We start from the raw sequence: 21,001 nt of genomic DNA, 5'->3' as shown, positions 1-21,001 counted from the left end.
AGGCAGCTATCCATGTGGACACTGTGTATACTGTGTCCACATGGATAGCGTAAAGCAATTCTCAGTACAGGATGGTAAGACTTACGATATAAAATATTTCTTTAATTGCAAGTCTGAGGGAGCAGTATATCTTCTTAGATGTTCGTGCCCGGTCTTTTACGTAGGAAAAACGAAGAGGCTTGTGAAGGACCGGGTACAAGAACATCGTGATGATATTGCTCATTGCAATGACACCAGTGTAGCGAGACATTTTGAAATGTTTCATAAAGGAAATGTGGAATCTTTAAAGTTTATCATTATTGATAAAGGAATCACTAATGGTAGAGGTGGCAATAATGAAAAAATCCTTTTGCAAAAAGAAGCAAAATGGATTTATAAACTAGGAACGAGATATCCAACAGGTTTAAATGAAAAGCTGGAATTTGCCAGTTTTCTATAAGTGTTTTGCTGATAGAGTGTGCGCCGTTATCTGGAAGTGATCATTAAAAGGCCGTTTTTAGCTTTGTTTAGAAAAGCTTAGGAATTGAGTTTCTCTAATTTAATAATTTAAATAAGAACAAAGCTTCTATATTTTGGCACTTTTTAACTATGAACACAAGTATTATTTAAAATAGGGCACCTTGCTGTATACAGCTTTAAGAAATTAGCAGGTGTTTAGCAAGTAGATCACCTGTGGAGTCACAGGTAGGTCCATAAATAGAGGATATCCGGTATGGAATAATATGCCCTGATGAACCCCTTAGACACAAATCTTGCTGCAGGGGTGAAACGTGCGTTGGCACTTTGTGTAACTTTGGCACCTATGTGCTATACTAGCCAGGAGTGAGGTCGACCAACTCCTGTCTTTCTTCTAAGCATTTTTCAAAGAAAGCAAAGAAAAGACATTACGGTACAAGTTTATTGTTAGCCCTGGAACTGACTTCATGCTGACACTACATGCTGAGAAAGAGCGTGTGTGCTTGAAAAGCGGCTAAGTATTGGAGATTGTGGTTTCCTTATTTGCGCTGGACTGAACGTGCAATATCCACCTGAAGGTGTTTAAAGATAAGAGATCCCTTTTACTGAGAAATCTTTTGGCTCTTGTGTGTGGCTGTTTCAACTTACTTTCCTGAGTATACGGTGCATCCTGGTATGTGCTTAGCTACATAACATCGGTGGAAGCCTGGTTTCTTTCACCTGAGCAACTGACCAATCCAGTGGATGGATTCTCGGCCTTTGGGACACACCTCTTGCAATCGAACCTATTGCCAGCAGGCTTACAACCACACCTTAGGCTGCAAGTGACATCACACGCTCTGAATGCTGCATCCTCTCTGAATTGGAATAATGGATCTACAGACAGCAGCTAAGTAAAATAACTGAACTTGCACTTCCAGCAGCAATCACCATTGTCTGTATTTCAGATGCTATACTAAGACATTTGCCGGTCATTTTTTCTGATCTATTTAGGATAAAATGAAAATGTTTCTTTTATGTTCTTACTTGTAACCGTTATGTTAATTTACTTAAGGTTTTTTGCTTACTATATGTTACCTGCCTATGTTATAGATATCTGTCTGAGTCATAGATAGTAGGTTAGGCTGCACTCCTAGTTAATTAGCATACGTATGCTTAGAGGTTTCTGGCCTCTTAGTAGCATTTAGTCTTTGAATTCTGCTGTTTTAGTTAAAAATGTTCTCTTTCAAAGTATGATTGACTTTGTCACTTTTTGTGATCCACATAAATGTGGTTTGGGATTTAAATAGGAATTAATAAATTTGATTATTTACCAAAATTCTGTGTGCCTTTTTTTATCCCTTGCTTTTTCACAACAGTAGTGTATGTTGTGAATACATTCTCTCTGTTTGATTTTTGTATAAGTAGCTATTAAATAGTTATTAACTATTTAATAGCTATTGTACCTGATTAAAATAAATACAAAGTTGCCTGTAAAATAAATATTAATCCTAAAATAGCTACAATATAATTATTATTTATATTGTAGCTATATTAGGGTTTATTTTACAGGTAAGTATTTTGCTTTAAATAGGATTAATTTATTTAATAAGATTTATTTTATTTCGTTAGATAAAAATTATATTTAACTTAGGGGGTGTTAGGGTTAGGGTTAGACTTAGCTTTAGGGGTTAATACATTTATTAGAGTAGCGGTGAGGTCCGGTCGGCAGATTAGGGGTTAATACTTGTAGGTAGGTAGCGGCGACGTTGGGGGGGGCAGATTAGGGGGTAATAAATATAATATAGGGGTCGGCGGGGGTTAGGGGCAGCAGATTAGGGGTTCATAGGGATAACGTAGGTTGCGGCGGTGTACGGAGCGGCAGATTAGGGGTTAATAGTATAATGCAGGGGTCATCGATAGCGGGGGCGGCAGATTAGGGGTTAATAAGTGTAAGGCTAAGGGTGTTTAGACTCTGGGTACATGTTAGGGTGTTAGGTGCAGACTTAGGAAGTGTTTCCCCATAGGAAACAATGGGGCTGCGTTAGGAGCTGAACGCTGCTTTTTTGCAGGTGTTAGGTTTTTTTTCAGCTCAAACGGCCCCATTGTTTCCTATGGGGGAATCGTGCACGAGCACGTTTTTTAAGCTGGCCACGTCCATAAGCACCGCTGGTATTGAGAGTTGCAGTGGCGGTAAATTATGCTATACGCTCCCTTTTTGGAGCCTAACGCAGCCCTTCTGTGAACTCTAAATACCAGCGGTATTTAAAAGGTGCGGGGGAAAAAAAGCATGCGTAGCTAACGCACCCCTTTGGCCGCAGAACTCTAAATCTAGGCGTATGTTTGTGTGTGTGTGTGTATGTGAATAAATCTGTGTATGTGTGTGTGTATGTGTGCAACTATGTTTGTGTGTGTGTGTGTGTGTGTGTGTGCATACCCCCCAACTGTCCCGATTTTCGCGGGACAGTCCCGATATTGTCCCGCATTGCCCCATTTATTCAATTTTTTTTAAAAAAAATTTTTATTCTATTGGGCACATACTCAGAAGCAGCTGGCTTTTCTCTCCCAGGGTTATATACCTGTTAGATTCCTTGTGGAAAAGTAATGGTGTGTGGGTTAAGCAGGAGTAGTAAGGCTGTATACCCTCTGACCTCAGGTAATGATGACCTCTAACCACTGGTAATAATACTAGCATGCTTTCAGTTTTATACAATGAGCAGTGCTAATACCAGGGTAATGAACAGTGGCAGCCTCAGACTGCCAGCTAATGTGCTTGCCAACCCCAGGACCCCATAAAATGAGTTATAGATACCCATATATTATGTAGTGTGTCTATCTATATCTATAAGTGTGTATGTGTGTGTATCTGCATGTATACGTGTAAGTTGTGTAGTGTGTGTGTGTATCTGTATGTATAAGTGTAAGCTGTGTAGTGTGTGTGTGTATCTGTATGTATAAGTGTGTGTGTATCTGCATGTATAAGTGTACGCTATGTAGTGTGTGTGTCTGCATGTATAAATGTAAGCTATGAAGTGTGTGTATCTGCATGTATAAGTGTATACTATGTAGTGTGTGTGTATCTGCATGTGTAAGTGTATGCTATGTAGTGTGTGTATCTGCATGTATAAATGTAAGCTATGAAGTGTGTGTATCTGCATGTATAAATGTAAGCTATGAAGTGTGTGTATCTGCATGTATAAGTGTATACTATGTAGTGTGTGTATCTGCATGTATAAGTGTATTCAGAAGTGTATAAGTGTATGGCTGTCTGTAAATTGCTAACAGTTAACCCAATTCTACAGGTGACAATACAAAATAGGACTGAAATGTCTGAGCTTTTAACTTTAAGTACACATGCAGATAGCTTCTCAAAAAGCACTTCAGCTTTGGTAACATTTGAATATTGGCTACGCAGTCTTAAATTCTACACTAGTGCGGATATTATAAACAAACATAGAATTTGACGGTAGATAAGAAACAAAAAGGCCCATCCTACCCATATTACGTTACTTTTTACTTTAGATTGTGACCCCTTGTTTTGAAATTTATTTTTTTGTGGAAATTGCTTTCAGCTTCTATTTTATTAAGTCCCTTAATATATTTGAAGGTTTCCATCATGTCACCTCTTTCCCTTCTATCTTCTAAACTATACATATTTAGGTCATAGTCTTTCTTTGTACGTTTTATATTTTAGACCATGTAACATTTTAGTAGCCCTCCTTTGGACAGCTTCTAGTTTATTTATATATTTCTAAAGATATGGGGGCCGAATTATCAAGCGCCGAATTATCAGGCTCTGAATAGAACTTGATGCCCCTGTTTCCGCTTGACCCTTTAGGATCGCCAGAAACAGAAGTTATGAAGCAGCAGTCTTAAGACCGCTGCTCCGTAACTGGTCCACCTGCTCTGAAGCTGCTAACATCAATCCGCCCGATCCTATACAATCGGGCTGATTGACACCTCCTGCTAACGAATCTGCAGGGGGCGGCATTGTGCAATGATTAATGCCGACAGTGTATGCTGTCGCCATTCATCGATGTCTATCGGACATGATCTGCTGAGCGGATCATGTCAGACAGACCGATGATAAATCGGCCCCATGGTCTCCAGAACTGTACACAGTATTCCCAATTTGGCTCAACTAATGATCTGTAAAGTGGCATAAGAACCTTGCTATTTCTGCTACTAATACCTCTTCCAATGCAACAAAGTATACGACTGGCCTTACTGGCTGCACTGCTGCATTGTGTACGAAATTTTTAATAATCTGAAATAATAATTGCCAAGTCCCTTTCTTCTTTAGTTACAGTCAGTAATGTACCATTGAGACTATAATTGGCCTTTGGGTTTTTGGATCCTATATGCATAATTTTGCTCTTGGTAATATTAAATTTTAGATGGCATTAAACAATAAATAAAAACTATCAAATGTAACACTGGTTAATGCAGCAACCATTTAAACTTTAGTGTTGAGTGATATTCCTGTATGTATTTATTATAATTTTTTTAATTTTTTTTTTATTGAGGTTTGAAAGAAAAGGCATACATGGAATATGTAATGTTATAACACAATGACAATGTTGGGATACAAATAACAAGCAACATTGCAAGTAAATAACATACGTTCCTAAGAAGGACAAAAGTAGATGACAATATGTAGGTATTGTGCCTAATATTCTATATGCCTCCATCATGATAAGCGAGGCCATTAACTAGACAGTGAAACGCAACCTTTTGATATGTTAGTCACAATGAGCACCAAAATGGAAAGCACTTTAAGAATTAATTTTAATTGTATTTCTTTATACACATTTACAGTGTAATATTTTCTGGTTTGCATGTGATCATCTTATAATACCAATCACAAGTTATTTGCCAATTGATAAGTTTATGGTTTTATTAATTTCACTTAGTTATCCACAATTGTTTCACACGATTTCATTGTTTGACCACAAAATGTTCTAAATTTGCAGGGCACAATTTTTGAATGATGCCAAGCGTGATCATCTCATTCTGGCTAGTTAGTGGTCTGTGAAGATGGGAATGTCATTAAATTACTTTATTTTTATTTTTTTGTTCACACTGACATCCAAATGTCAATGGCTTAATGTTTTTCTAAAGTTCAGTCAATAAAATTTTAACCTATAAAAAAAAAAAAAAAAAAAAAAAAAAAAAAAAAAAATAAGCGAGGCCACTTTTGGACCTCCTCTCTAGATAATCAAGACAATGGAAGTTGATACCAATAAATAGGACCACTTTTGGATCCTGAACTGAAAAACCTCATTTAACTTTTTAGTGACTGTAAAATGCTCAAACCAAGGTAAGATTAGTATTAATAACTGTAATAACATTATTATTCAAGGAGTAATAGTAGGTAAGGTTGCGGCATTAACAAGATAAGCCACATAGTTAACCTCTGGACACAGTTAAGTGTTTCCAGAGTACATTAGTAAGGGGGGGGGGGAGATTAGAAGGAACCAATCAAGGATTTTGAGAGCAATATATAATACCATATAAATATGAACCATGAATTTACTGTTAAGGATTATGCCCAATAGTAAAGAGATGAGAACATTTCCCTGGGGGGGGGGGGGGGGGGGGGGGGGGAAGAATAAGCCAATGCTTTAAACCTGTATGCAATTAAACATAGGCAGGGTATCTGAATTAATGCACCAGGCCTATTTATATGAGTATAATCATGTAACTTGCAAGCCCCATATTATGTATACCCAGATAATCTAAAGACTGTTTGGAATATTATAAAGAATATATGTAAAAAGGGCATACATAACTGTTTACCAGTAGGTAGAATTGTTATACATGTGTCTAGGCCAAGTAGCACATACAATTTAAGCAGATGAACTCATTCTTGTGGTAGTTCCTTGATGTAAGTTAGTCCCAAAAGACCACCTTTTAAACCTTAAAAAAAAAGGAGCAATATAGTCTCGAGACCTGTTAAAATATTTAGCTTTCACTATTGTTATACTTACTGCCATCCACTGTGGCAATTGAAGAATGCTGTGTCCTATTTGCTGCATCAAACATAACAAGAAGCACAACAATTATATCAATGTCTTAAAAAACAACAAATATTCCAAGAGCGCCAACTAGAGGCAAAGGAAAATTCTAACAAATGAATTTCCCTTTCCTCTAGCAACCTTTCAGCAATTATATCAATGTCTTGCAAGGTAAATATAAATGCCTTTGGCCTTCTATGTAAGCCAAGACTCTTCTCTAGTGGTGTGATTTAGCAATTACATCTTATTATTGGAGCAACAGAAACGTTACGTTTAATTCTATAGCCACTCAATTTGTGTGGATTATTATAGGGGTTAAAAATATATATAAAACTTAGCTATACTTTTAATTGAAGGGAATTTTTTATTTTTTTTCCCTAAAGAAGTTAGAGTTATATATGTACAGAAAAACTTCTCTAAGCTCTAAACGAAGTAAATAAAATAAGAGGTTAAACTTTTGTAGCAACTGTCAACAAGGGTATATAAAGACACAAAAAACATCCAACATAAAAAATAGCTGGAACTTCAAAACTAGTCTGCATAAAACAATGTTATATTGTGAGATCCTGCATCAGGGCACGGGCCCTATGCCCATCAGCAGGAATATCAGTTAAATTAAGAGCTAGATAGATCCATGTTATAAATTGTACCAAGTCCCCAGCATGGTTATTTAAATGGTCTTACATTGGAGTTATCTGTGTTTGCAAGATAGTAGATGTAGCTGCTGACCTGAAAGAGCTCTATAGAGTAACAGAAGATGGCAAATCAACAACATATTGTGAACCCTTCAACCCTTCATACATAAATGTGTATATATATATATATATATATATATATATATATGTAGAGAATCATCAGACAATTCAAATAGATATCGAAGTTATTAGTTTACACTCCAATAGGGAAGTTCCAGCAAAGCAGGTGGCATATTGTGTATGTCAAATCAGCCATTCAACAAAACGTGTTGCAACAAACAAACTCACACATTTATATAGGAAAACAAGGAGTCTAGCGTCCTAATCTCGTGCAAGACTGCAAGATAATAAAAAAAAGGTAAACATTTATATTTTTCCACATAACGTGCTAGTATGAGCAAGGTTAATTAAACTTTATGCAGAGTCCTCTTGCAGATTGGATGTAAAGTTACTTTATCCCATTCCAATTCTGGGGAGTTTGAAAGCCAGTTCTTTATGGAGCTTCCGAGGTGTCAAAATTATAGCCAGCTGTATTTCTCTGGCTGCTATGTTATTATGTGCAAATGAGATGCTGGCCAACCTGAAAGATAACTCAATGAACAGTTTCTGGGGGAGGATGGCCACTAATCTCCTGTGCCTCATCGTACCTGAAGAGCCATAGAGTTCTGCTTTCTTAAGGGAACCACCTACGAACACCTCGGGGAGTGGAATAGATTCAAAGCTGTGGTCTGTTGAAACAAATTGCCCCCTGCTAGCTGAATAGCCAGCGCTCAGTATAGAAGGAGGTTGCACAATAGGACATTCAACTGCCGTAGTACTCAGTGGCGTCACTAGGGTTGGTGTCACCCGGTGCGGTAAGTTATGGTGTCACCCCCTCCCCCCAGAAAGCAGACACACACAAAAACACAGGCACACACACATACAAACACTCAGACACACTTGAAAACATACTCAGATGCACACACAAACACTTGGAAACACACTCAGACACACACACAAAAACACACACACAAAAACACTGAGACACACACACACAAAAACAATGAGACACACACACACACACAAAAAATCAGACACACACATATACAAAATATGTAAACTGCACTGCATTAATTATAAAGCTCATGCCTAGAGCTGCTCCCTGGCTCAGCAGAGCATCAAATGAAACATAAACAGAGAACTCTAAAATAAACCACTGAAGAAAAGTTTAGGCGCGCAAACTATAAAAATTCTGCTCTCTGACTCTGTTCCAAGTCTGTCAGTGCACCGCCCTGGGCAGCGTGCCTACCGCTTTTTATGGCCAATCACCTCTGCACTCTGTCCACCCCCGGACCCCCGCCCGCCCTCCTACCTCTTTAGTGTGCACTTAGTGTACCGTAACCGTACTGGTCTGGTGGGCATCATACGTGGCTCCTTCATTTTAGAGACAGTGTCAGACAGTCATGCGGTCAGGTGACAGGCACCCCCTCATGATTTCCCAGTTCCCGTTTAGAGAGACAGCACAGCAGTGAGTGAATCCACTGCTCCACACGTCACTGAGCAGTGAGCACAGATAGGCAGGCAGGTTTAGGCTAGCAGTCCCCAGTCCCACTAATGTTCACAAATGCCGGCCCCTCTAATAAAAAAAATCTATGCATCTCTACATGTATTTCTTTGAATTTCAATAAAATTTAAAAAAAAAAATTTTTTTTTTTTTTTTTTGGTTTCACCCCCTGGAGGGTGTCACCCAGGTGCGGCCCGCACCCCCCGCACCCCCCTAGTGACGCCACTGGTAGTACTTATCTGTCCCCACTGGTTATCATGCAGGAGCTCAATTGAATCCACCCCCACATATTTCTGTTTGGTGTCTGACTCAGCGGCCTGCATCGCGTCTGTTATCAATGTTATAAGGCACTGTTCTAGGGACTTAAAACTGTGATCCAACATTCGTTTAACATCCTCCTCCCATGTAACGGACGATTCCATAGCTCTGACGAGGTAGATCGCTCACTCACTATCCTCTTTAACTCAGGATTATCAAGCTGGGTCTGACAGACAGAATAGTCCTCAATGGCGCAGACAGCTGCGTAGCATCTGATTTATCATTGGAGACAGCAGTCCGTCACAGGTTTAGTTTAAAGTTCTTCTCAAGAGGCAGAAGTATGCTCCCATATAAAAAACAAGCATAGTTGGTATAATACAGCTCACATAACAGGATTTTTCATTCAGATCTAGAATGACAGACTCACATGAATACGTCTGCCATGATAAGTTGCTGGCTCCGCCCCCTTATTATAATTTTTAAACAGTAAAAAGGACATATTGGTGTTGCTGTGGCAATTTGCATCCCAATTTTACATCTCCAGCCCTAAGAGAACATATAGACATTTTATATAAAAAAAAAATACCAACTTCTGAATAAAACAACAAAATTATATTTAATTCACTGGGTATTAAAATAAAAAAGAGGAAATGTGCAATGGATGCACTAAATGTGATTTTTGTTTTGTTTTTTTATAGATCATTGCCCCATGCATAATATATATATATATATATATATATATATATATATATATATATATATATATATATATATATATATATATATATATATATATATATAGGCAAAAAATTGGTGTATGTGCACTCTCACCAACGTTCAACAACTACCAGGGTGCTGTACGGTAAATGATAAAAAAGCAAAGAAAAGCACTCACTGGATTTTCATCAAAAAGTGACCAGAACTTTAATGTAGTTTGTGACGTTTCTGGACAGCAACAGTCCCTTCCTCTAGTATTTCTAGTCTAATACTGTGTTTTAAATGTAATATTCGAATTCAAAATAGTATTTCTAGACTAATACTGTGTTTTTTAAATGTAATATTCAAATTCAAATGTGATATTCAATTCAAATGTGACATTCGAATTCGAAATAGTATTTCTATTCTAATACTGTGTTTTATAAATGTAATATTCAAATTTGAATGTGATATTCGATTTGAATGTGATATTCGATTCAAATGTGACATTCGAATTCGAAATAGTGTTTCTAGTCTACAATTGTGTTTTATAAATGTAATATTCAAATTCGAAAGTGACATTCGAATTCGAATGTGACATTCAAATTCGAATGTGACATTTGAATTCGAATGTGACATTCGAAAACTGTAAATAACATTCGAAAATCTAATTTTTAAGAATATTCGTTCTTATCAACATTCTATTATGTAAATCGAATTTCTACAATAACATTTGTTCTAACATTCGAATTCGAATATAAACACATTCGCCCATCCCTAATATATATATATTTTTTTTTTATTCTATTGGGCCCATACCCAAAAACAGCCAACTTTTCTCTCCCAGGGTTAGATACATGTGCCCAGAAGCAGTCGGCTTTTCTGTCCCAGGGTTAGATACATTTGCCCAGAAGCTGCCAGCTTTTCTCTCCCAGGGTTAGATACATTTGCCCAGAAGCAGCTGGCTTTTCTCTCCCAGGGTTAGATACATTTGCCCAGAAGCAGCTGGCCTTTCCAAAGTAGTCTAGCTGCAGACTGGAGCTCCACTCTAGACAGGAAACATGTGACCTCCACTGACTCTAGACAGGTAGACAGGAAACATGTGACCTATACTCAAAGCTTTTTTTTTTTTATCAACTTTAATGTAAAAAACAACCTATAGACAATCATTCTGAAAATTAAACATTTTGCTGCTTTCTTGTTCTTCTTCATGTGCACTCACAGTGGTTTATGCTGATTGTCTTTTATAAGGTAACCACTGTGAGTGCACATGAAGAAGAACAAGAAAGCTGCAAAATGTTTCGTTTTCAGAATGATTGTCTATGTTGTTTGTTACATTAAAGTTGATTTAAAAAAAAAAAAAAAAAAAAAAAAAAAGCTTTGAGTGGAGGTCACATGTTTCCTGTCTAGAGTGGAGCTCCAGTCTGCAGCTAGACCCTTCTCGGCCTTTCTCTCCCAGGCTTTGATACCTTTTATATCTTCTGCCACATTATTTACTGGGTGAGCTACATTTGTCCAGCAGCAGCTGGCTCTGTCCCTGGGTTAGTTACATTTGTCCCATTGTCACAGGCTCAGCCCCTTCAATGAGATCTGGCTCCAGCTCCCTGTGGAAAACGAATGTTGTGTGGAGGAGGAAGAAGGCTGTATACCCTCTGACCTCAGGTAATGGTGACCTCTAACCTCTGGTAGTGATGACTTCTAACCCCTGGTGATAAAACTAGCATGCCTTCAGTTTTATACAATGAGCAGTGCTAACACCAGGGTAACGAACAGTAGCAGCCTCAGACTGACAGCTAATGTGCTTGCCAACCCCAGGACCCCATACAATGAGTTACAGATACCCATATATGATGTAGTGTGTGTGTCTATCTGTATCCATAACTGTGTGTATGTGTGTGTATCTGCATGTATAATTGTATGCTATGTAGTGTGTGTGTATCTGCATGTATAAGTGTATTCTATGTAGTGTGTGTGTATCTGCATGTATAAGTGTATTCTATGTAGTGTGTGTGTATCTGCATGTATAAGTGTATGCTATGTAGTGTGTGTGTATCTGCATGTATAAGTGTATGCTATATAGTGTGTGTGTATCTGCATGTATAATTGTATGCTATGTAGTGTGTGTGTATCTGCATGTATAAGTGTATTCTATGTAGTGTGTGTGTATCTGCATGTATAAGTGTATTCTATGTAGTGTGTGTGTATCTGCATGTATAAGTGTATGCTATGTAGTGTGTATGTATCTGCATGTATAAGTGTATGCTATGTAGTGTGTGTGTATCTGCATGTATAAGTGTATTCTATGTAGTGTGTGTGTATCTGCATGTATAATTGTATGCTATGTAGTGTGTGTGTATCTGCATGTATAAGTGTATGCTATGTAGTATGTGTGTATCTGCATGTATAAGTGTATGCTATGTAGTGTGTGTGTATCTGCATGTATAATTGTATGCTATGTAGTGTGTGTGTATCTGCATGTATAATTGTATGCTATGTAGTGTGTGTGTATCTGCATGTATAATTGTATGCTATGTAGTGTGTGTGTGTCTGCATGTATAAGTGTATGCTATGTAGTGTGTGTGTCTGCATGTGTATACTACGTAGTGTGTGTGTGTCTGCATGTATAATTGTATGCTATGTAGTGTGTGTGTATCTGCATGTATAATTGTATGCTATGTAGTGTGTGTGTGTCTGCATGTATAAGTGTATGCTATGTAGTGTGTGTGTATCTGCATGTATAATTGTATGCTATGTAGTGTGTGTGTATCTGCATGTATAATTGTATGCTATGTAATGTGTGTGTGTCTGCATGTATAAGTGTATGCTATGTAGTGTGTGTGTCTGCATGTGTATACTACGTAGTGTGTGTGTGTCTGCATGTATAATTGTATGCTATGTAGTGTGTGTGTGTCTGCATGTATAAGTGTATGCTATGTAGTCTGTGTGTATCTGCATGTATAAGTGTATGCTATGTAGTGTGTGTGTATCTGCATGTATAATTGTATACTACGTAGTGTGTGTGTGTCTGCATGTATAATTGTATGCTATGTAGTGTGTGTGTGTCTGCATGTATAAGTGTATGCTATGTAGTGTGTGTGTATCTGCCTGTATAAGTGTATGCTATGTAGTGTGTGTGTATCTTCATGTGTAAGTGTATGCTATGTAGTGTGTGTGTATCTGCATGTATAAGTGTATGCTATGTAGTGTGTGTGTATCTGCATGTATAAGTGTATGCTATGTAGTGTGTGTGTATCTGCATGTATAAGTGTATGCTATGTAGTGTGTGTGTGTCTGCATGTATAATTGTATGCTATGTAGTGTGTGTGTGTCTGCATGTATAATTGTATGCTATGTAGTGTGTGTGTGTCTGCATGTATAAGTGTATGCTATGTAGTGTGTGTGTGTATCTGCATGTATAAGTGTATGCTATGTAGTGTGTGTATCTGCATGTATAATTGTATGCTATGTAGTGTGTGTGTGTATCTGCATGTATAAGTGTATGCTATGTAGTGTGTGTGTATCTGCATGTATAAGTGTATGCTATGTAGTGTGTGCGTATCTGCATGTATAAGTGTATGCTATGTAGTGTGTGTGTATCTGCATGTATAAGTGTATGCTATGTAGTGTGTGTGTATCTGCATGTATAATTGTATGCTATGTAGTGTGTGTGTGTCTGCATGTATAATTGTATGCTATGTAGTGTGTGTGTGTCTGCATGTATAAGTGTATGCTATGTAGTGTGTGTGTATCTGCATGTATAAGTGTATGTTATGTAGTGTGTGTGTATCTGCATGTATAAGTGTATGCTATGTAGTGTTTGTGTAGCTGCATGTATAAGTGTATGTTATGTAGTGTGTGTGTATCTGCATGTATAAGTGTATGCTATGTAGTGTGTGTGTAGCTGCATGTATAAGTGTATGTTATGTAGTGTGTGTGTATCTGCATGTATAAGTGTATGCTATGTAGTGTGTGTGTATCTGCATGTATAATTGTATGTTATGTAGTGTGTGTGTGTATCTGCATGTATAATTGTATGTTATGTAGTGTGTGTGTATCTGCATGTATAAGTGTATGCTATGTAGTGTGTGTGTGTAGCTGCATGTATAATTGTATGTTATGTAGTGTGTGTGTCTATCTGCATGTATAATTGTATGTTATGTAGTGTGTGTGTCTATCTGCATGTATAAGTGTATGCTATGTAGTGTGTGTGTATCTGCATGTGTAAGTGTATGTTATGTAGTGTGTGTGTATCTGCATGTATAATTGTTTGTTATGTAGTGTGTGTGTATCTGCATGTATAAGTGTATGCTATGTAGTGTGTTTTTGTAGCTGCATGTATAATTGTATGTTATGTAGTGTGTGTGTCTATCTGCATGTATAATTGTATGTTATGTAGTGTGTGTGTGTATCTGCATGTGTAAGTGTATGCTATGTAGTGTGTGTGTGTATCTGCATGTGTAATTGTATGTTATGTAGTGTGTGTGTGTGTAGCTGCATGTATAATTGTATGTTATGTAGTGTGTGTAGCTGCATGTATAATTGTATGTTATGTAGTGTGTGTGTGTAGCTGCATGTATAATTGTATGTTATGTAATGTGTGTGTGTAGCTGCATGTGTAATTGTATGTTATGTAGTGTGCGTGTATCTGCATGTATAATTGTATGTTATGTAGTGTGTGTGTGTAGCTGCATGTATAATTGTATGTTATGTAGTGTGTGTGTGTAGCTGCATGTGTAATTGTATGTTATGTAGTGTGTGTGTATCTGCATGTATAAGTGTATGCTATGTAGTGTGTGTGTAGCTGCATGTATAATTGTATGTTATGTAGTGTGTGTGTGTAGCTGCATGTATAATTGTATGTTATGTAGTGTGTGTATCTGCATGTATAATTGTATGTTATGTAGTGTGTGTATCTGCGTGTATAATTGTATGTTATGTAGTGTGTGTATCTGCATGTATAATTGTATGTTATGTAGTGTGTGTATCTGCATGTATAATTGTATGTTATGTAGTGTGTATCTGCATGTATAATTGTATGCTATGTAGTGTGTATCTGCATGTATAATTGTATGTTATGTAGTGTGTGTGTGTAGCTGCATGTATAATTGTATGCTATGTAGTGTGTGTATCTGCATGTGTGTGTGCTATGTAGTGTGTGTAGCTGCATGTATAATTGTATGCTATGTAGTGTGTGTTTATCTGCATGTATAATTGTATGCTATGTAGTGTGTGTGTATCTGCATGTATAATTGTATGTTATGTAGTGTGTGTGTGTAGCTGCATGTATAATTGTATGCTATGTAGTGTGTGTGTATCTGCATGTATAATTGTATGCTATGTAGTGTGTGTTTATCTGCATGTATAATTGTATGCTATGTAGTGTGTGTGTATCTGCATGTATAATTGTATGTTATGTAGTGTGTGTGTGTATCTGCATGTATAATTGTATGCTATGTAGTGTGTGTTTATCTGCATGTATAATTGTATGCTATGTAGTGTGTGTTTATCTGCATGTATAATTGTATGCTATGTAGTGTGTGTGTATCTGCATGTATAATTGTATGCTATGTAGTGTGTGTGTGTATCTGCATGTATAATTGTATACTATGTAGTGTGTGTGTATCTGCATGTATAATTGTATGCTATGTAGTGTGTGTGTATCTGCAAGTATAATTGTATGTTATGTAGTGTGTGTGTGTATCTGCATGTATAATTGTATACTATGTAGTGTGTGTGTATCTGCATGTATAATTGTATGCTATGTAGTGTGTGTGTGTATCTGCAAGTATAATTGTATGTTATGTAGTGTGTGTGTGTATCTGCATGTATAATTGTATGCTATGTAGTGTGTGTGTGTATCTGCAAGTATAATTGTATGTTATGTAGTGTGTGTGTGTCTGCATGTATAAGTCTATGCTATGTAGTGTGTGTGTGTATCTGCAAGTATAATTGTATACTATGTAGTGTGTGTGTATCTGCATGTATAATTGTATGCTATGTAGTGTGTGTATCTGCAAGTATAATTGTATGTTATGTAGTGTGTGTGTCTGCATGTATAAGTGTATGTTATGTAGTGTGTGTGTATCTGCATGTATAATTGTATGTTATGTAGTGTGTGTGTGTATCTGCAAGTATAATTGTATACTATGTAGTGTGTGTGTGTGTCTGCATGTATAAGTGTATGCTATGTAGTCTGTGTGTATCTGCATGTATAAGTGTATGCTATGTAGTGTGTGTGTATCTGCATGTATAATTGTATGCTATGTAGTGTGTGTGTGTCTGCATGTATAAGTGTATGCTATGTAGTGTGTGTGTCTGCATGTGTATACTACGTAGTGTGTGTGTGTCTGCATGTATAATTGTATGCTATGTAGTGTGTGTGTGTCTGCATGTATAAGTGTATGCTATGTAGTGTGTGTGTATCTGCCTGTATAAGTGTATGCTATGTAGTGTGTGTGTATCTTCATGTGTAAGTGTATGCTATGTAGTGTGTGTGTATCTGCATGTATAAGTGTATGCTATGTAGTGTGTGTGTATCTGCATGTATAATTGTATGCTATGTAGTGTGTGTGTCTGCATGTATAATTGTATGCTATGTAGTGTGTGTGTGTCTGCATGTATAATTGTATGCTATGTAGTGTGTGTGTGTCTGCATGTATAAGTGTATGCTATGTAGTGTGTATGTATCTGCATGTATAAGTGTATGTTATGTAGTGTGTGTGTATCTGCATGTATAAGTGTATGCTATGTAGTGTTTGTGTAGCTGCATGTATAAGTGTATGTTATGTAGTGTGTGTGTATCTGCATGTATAAGTGTATGCTATGTAGTGTGTGTGTAGCTGCATGTATAAGTGTATGTTATGTAGTGTGTGTGTATCTGCATGTATAAGTGTATGCTATGTAGTGTGTGTGTAGCTGCATGTATAAGTGTATGTTATGTAGTGTGTGTGTATCTGCATGTATAATTGTATGTTATGTAGTGTGTGTGTGTATCTGCATGTATAAGTGTATGCTATGTAGTGTGTGTGTGTAGCTGCATGTATAAGTGTATGTTATGTAGTGTGTGTGTAGCTGCATGTATAAGTGTATGTTATGTAGTGTGTGTGTCTATCTGCATGTATAATTGTATGTTATGTAGTGTGTGTGTCTATCTGCATGTATAAGTGTATGCTATGTAGTGTGTGTGTATCTGCATGTGTAAGTGTATGTTATGTAGTGTGTGTGTGTATCTGCATGTATAATTGTTTGTTATGTAGTGTGTGTGTATCTGCATGTATAAGTGTATGCTATGTAGTGTGTTTTTGTAGCTGCATGTATAATTGTATGTTATGTAGTGTGTGTGTCTATCTGCATGTATAATTGTATGTTATGTAGTGTGTGTGTCTATCTGCATGTATAAGTGTATGCTATGTAGTGTGTGTGTATCTGCATGTGTAAGTGTATGCTATGTAGTGTGTGTGTGTATCTGCATGTGTAATTGTATGTTATGTAGTGTGTGTGTGTGTAGCTGCATGTATAATTGTATGTTATGTAGTGTGTGTAGCTGCATGTATAATTGTATGTTATGTAGTGTGTGTGTAGCTGCATGTGTAATTGTATGTTATGTAGTGTGCGTGTATCTGCATGTATAATTGTATGTTATGTAGTGTGTGTGTGTAGCTGCATGTATAATTGTATGTTATGTAGTGTGTGTGTGTAGCTGCATGTGTAATTGTATGTTATGTAGTGTGTGTGTAGCTGCATGTATAATTGTATGTTATGTAGTGTGTGTGTGTAGCTGCATGTATAATTGTATGTTATGTAGTGTGTGTGTGTAGCTGCATGTATAATTGTATGTTATGTAGTGTGTGTGTGTAGCTGCATGTATAATTGTATGTTATGTAGTGTGTGTATCTGCATGTATAATTGTATGTTATGTAGTGTGTGTATCTGCATGTATAATTGTATGTTATGTAGTGTGTGTATCTGCATGTATAATTGTATGTTATGTAGTGTGTATCTGCATGTATAATTGTATGCTATGTAGTGTGTATCTGCATGTATAATTGTATGCAATGTAGTGTGTGTGTGTATCTGCATGTATAATTGTATGTTATGTAGTGTGTGTGTGTAGCTGCATGTATAATTGTATGCTATGTAGTGTGTGTGTATCTGCATGTATAATTGTATGCTATGTAGTGTGTGTTTATCTGCATGTGTGTGTGCTATGTAGTGTGTGTAGCTGCATGTATAATTGTATGCTATGTAGTGTGTGTTTATCTGCATGTATAATTGTATGCTATGTAGTGTGTGTGTATCTGCATGTATAATTGTATGTTATGTAGTGTGTGTGTGTGTAGCTGCATGTATAATTGTATGCTATGTAGTGTGTGTGTATCTGCATGTATAATTGTATGTTATGTAGTGTGTGTGTATCTGCATGTATAATTGTATGTTATGTAGTGTGTGTATGTGTACCTGCATGTATAATTGTATGTTATGTAGTGTGTGTGTATCTGCATGTATACTTGTATGCTATGTAGTGTGTGTGTGTATCTGCATGTATAATTGTATGTTATGTAGTGTGTGTGTATCTGCATGTATACTTGTATGCTATGTAGTGTGTGTGTGTATCTGCATGTATACTTGTATGCTATGTAGTGTGTGTGTGTATCTGCATGTATAATTGTATACTATGTAGTGTGTGTGTATCTGCATGTATAATTGTATGCTATGTAGTGTGTGTGTGTGTGTATCTGCATGTATAATTGTATGTTATGTAGTGTGTGTGTGTAGCTGCATGTATAATTGTATGCTATGTAGTGTGTGTGTATCTGCATGTATAATTGTATGTTATGTAGTGTGTGTGTATCTGCATGTATAATTGTATGTTGTGTATGTGTACCTGCATGTATAATTGTATGTTATGTAGTGTGTGTGTATCTGCATGTATACTTGTATGCTATGTAGTGTGTGTGTGTGTATCTGCATGTATACTTGTATGCTATGTAGTGTGTGTGTGTATCTGCATGTATAATTGTATACTATGTAGTGTGTGTGTATCTGCATGTATAAGTGTATGCTATGTAGTGTGTGTGTGTGTATCTGCATGTATAATTGTATGTTATGTAGTGTGTGTGTATCTGCATGTATACTTGTATGCTATGTAGTGTGTGTGTGTATCTGCATGTATAATTGTATACTATGTAGTGTGTGTGTATCTGCATGTATAATTGTATGCTATGTAGTGTGTGTGTGTATCTGCAAGTATAATTGTATGTTATGTAGTGTGTGTGTGTCTGCATGTATAAGTCTATGCTATGTAGTGTGTGTGTGTATCTGCAAGTATAATTGTATACTATGTAGTGTGTGTGTATCTGCATGTATAATTGTATGCTATGTAGTGTGTGTTTGTATCTGCATGTATAATTGTATGTTATGTAGTGTGTGTGTGTGTGTGTAGCTGCCTGTATAAGTGTATGCTATGTAGTGTGTGTGTATCTGCATGTATAATTGTATGCTATATAGTGTGTGTGTATCTGCATGTATAAGTGTATGTTATGTAGTGTGTGTGTAGCTGCCTGTATAATTGTATGCTATGTAGTGTGTTTGATTTGCTGCCTAAGAGTATTAAAAGATATTACTTTATTTAGAATTGTATTTAAATTACTTTGGTCTTATGACTTTTTTAAGCCCCATCCCTGCTCCACTTTTGCGTGTGTGTGGGGGGGGTCCCTCTTTTGAATTTTGAAATGTAGGGAGGTATTAGTAATATTGCTTACTATGCTTTTTGAATGTACCTTGGTTTTGCTGTCCTTTCTTGTTTTATTTGGCTGCCAAGAGGTTAAATTCAATAAGAGCAGAAGGGAAAGGGACGTTGGGGTTTCACCTGAGAAGCTAAATAACCATTTGAGTCTGTTTGAAGTTATTCTAATTGAGGAAGAGAGTGCCACTTGCACAGACAGCAACATGTGCTGCACCAGCCCTGCAGGAAAAGGGATGCCAGGAACCTCCATTTACATCATTTAGAACACTTACCAGACAGTGCAGCAGAAGGGAAGACATTGCACTTGTGTCTGGTAACTGCTGTGCTTCTGCAGGACACAACATGAGCTCCAGTAACACAGAGCTTCCTGAGATTGGGGTTGGGTCCCAGTGCTGCTGTCAAGCTCCTCTAACAGAAGCCAGCAGATCTCTTTCAGAGAGACAGTGCACCATGATACTTCTGCCTGTACTGTGCTCTCTGCTTCTCTGTGCTTCAGGGACTTCCCCTACCTCAGTCACAGTGATGACCAGCGTATCCCCCTTGCTGTAAGGCAGAATAATCGTGAAGCTGCCTCTATGCCATACAATATGCTGGCCCAGCACACCCCTGGTTAGCATATTATGCTATGGAACGCTTTAACTAAACATAATATCTGTTTACAGTGGAAACAGATATTGGTTTTAGTTAAAGAGCTCCATAGTATAATTCCACATGTACCACAAGCACAAATCACCTACTCCTAAGCCAGCTCTGTAGCCTGTAAGCGTGAATGCAGCGCCAGCTGACAGAGGGTGGGGCTTGTGCGTGTGATGGTTACAGCGGCTTCATGTGACGTTAGTAGTTCACTCTGCCTCAACATGCTCCAGACTCCTGGCAGCCTACATGAAATTGTCTGAAACGCACTTACATTATCAGCCCTGGGCCCCTAGTTCATAGGGCCCCTGACACCAGTCACCCCTTTCACCCCCTGATGGCGGCCCTGCTTTGCTCTCTTGCATCTTTGCCTCTTTTAATATATGCTAGTATCTTACTATTTACAGTTTCTTTCTTTTTTTTTTAACCCCTCAGATGCTAGAGAACTGCAACACAGTGCTATCACTATGCTATAGCCCCATCTAGCTAACAAGGGGTTAAATAAGTTTAACAATCTAGGCCCATCAAGTCTGGCCCTATTTGCTATAAAGTGTAAGCTTAATTCGTTTTTAGGATAGCCTTATGCTTACCCCAGGCATTCTTGAAGTCCCCCACAGTATTTTGTGTCTTTGATCGCATTTTTCTCTGTGTGTTTTTTTTTTCTGATATGAAATAAACAGTAATAATGCTAAAACTTCAGATGTGTCCTCTCAGAAATAAACAATTTTACATTTAAAGCAGTTTGCTTCCTGTTAGTATCCGACTCAAGCAGTGACATCATCAGAAGGCAGAACAGAGCTTCAGCTTTCATGGGACAGAAATTATTCTCCAGTGGGAGGGTAAAATAATAAGAAAAACAAATCAAGTGGAGTTTATTGACAATGGACAAAAGTCCATATCAAAACACATTTACTATAATGTGCATAAAATCAAGCCTGTAATTTACACAGTACCAGCGTGTGCACCATGATTGTCCGAC

General features: G+C 37.3%; 1 protein-coding gene and 1 long non-coding RNA gene across 2 annotated transcripts in view; one reads left to right on the top strand and one right to left on the bottom strand.

Annotated features, from left to right (window-relative positions):
- Window positions 1–21,001, bottom strand: part of LOC128666997 (uncharacterized) — a 52,820-nt gene that overhangs the window by 22,952 nt on the left and 8,867 nt on the right. The gene's annotated exons all lie outside the window — the stretch shown is intronic.
- Window positions 11,070–21,001, top strand: part of LOC128666990 (zinc finger protein 260) — a 116,355-nt gene continuing 106,423 nt past the window's right edge. The window contains exon 1 of the mRNA XM_053721841.1: window positions 11,070–11,306. The gene's annotated coding sequence lies outside the window, so the exon portion shown is untranslated. The remainder of the gene's footprint in view (window positions 11,307–21,001) is intronic.

This window comes from Bombina bombina, chromosome 7, assembly GCF_027579735.1.
Source record: "Bombina bombina isolate aBomBom1 chromosome 7, aBomBom1.pri, whole genome shotgun sequence".
NCBI lineage: Eukaryota > Metazoa > Chordata > Amphibia > Anura > Bombinatoridae > Bombina > Bombina bombina.
Note: the sequence above shows the minus strand (reverse complement) of the source record. Positions and strands in the feature narration are given on the sequence as shown.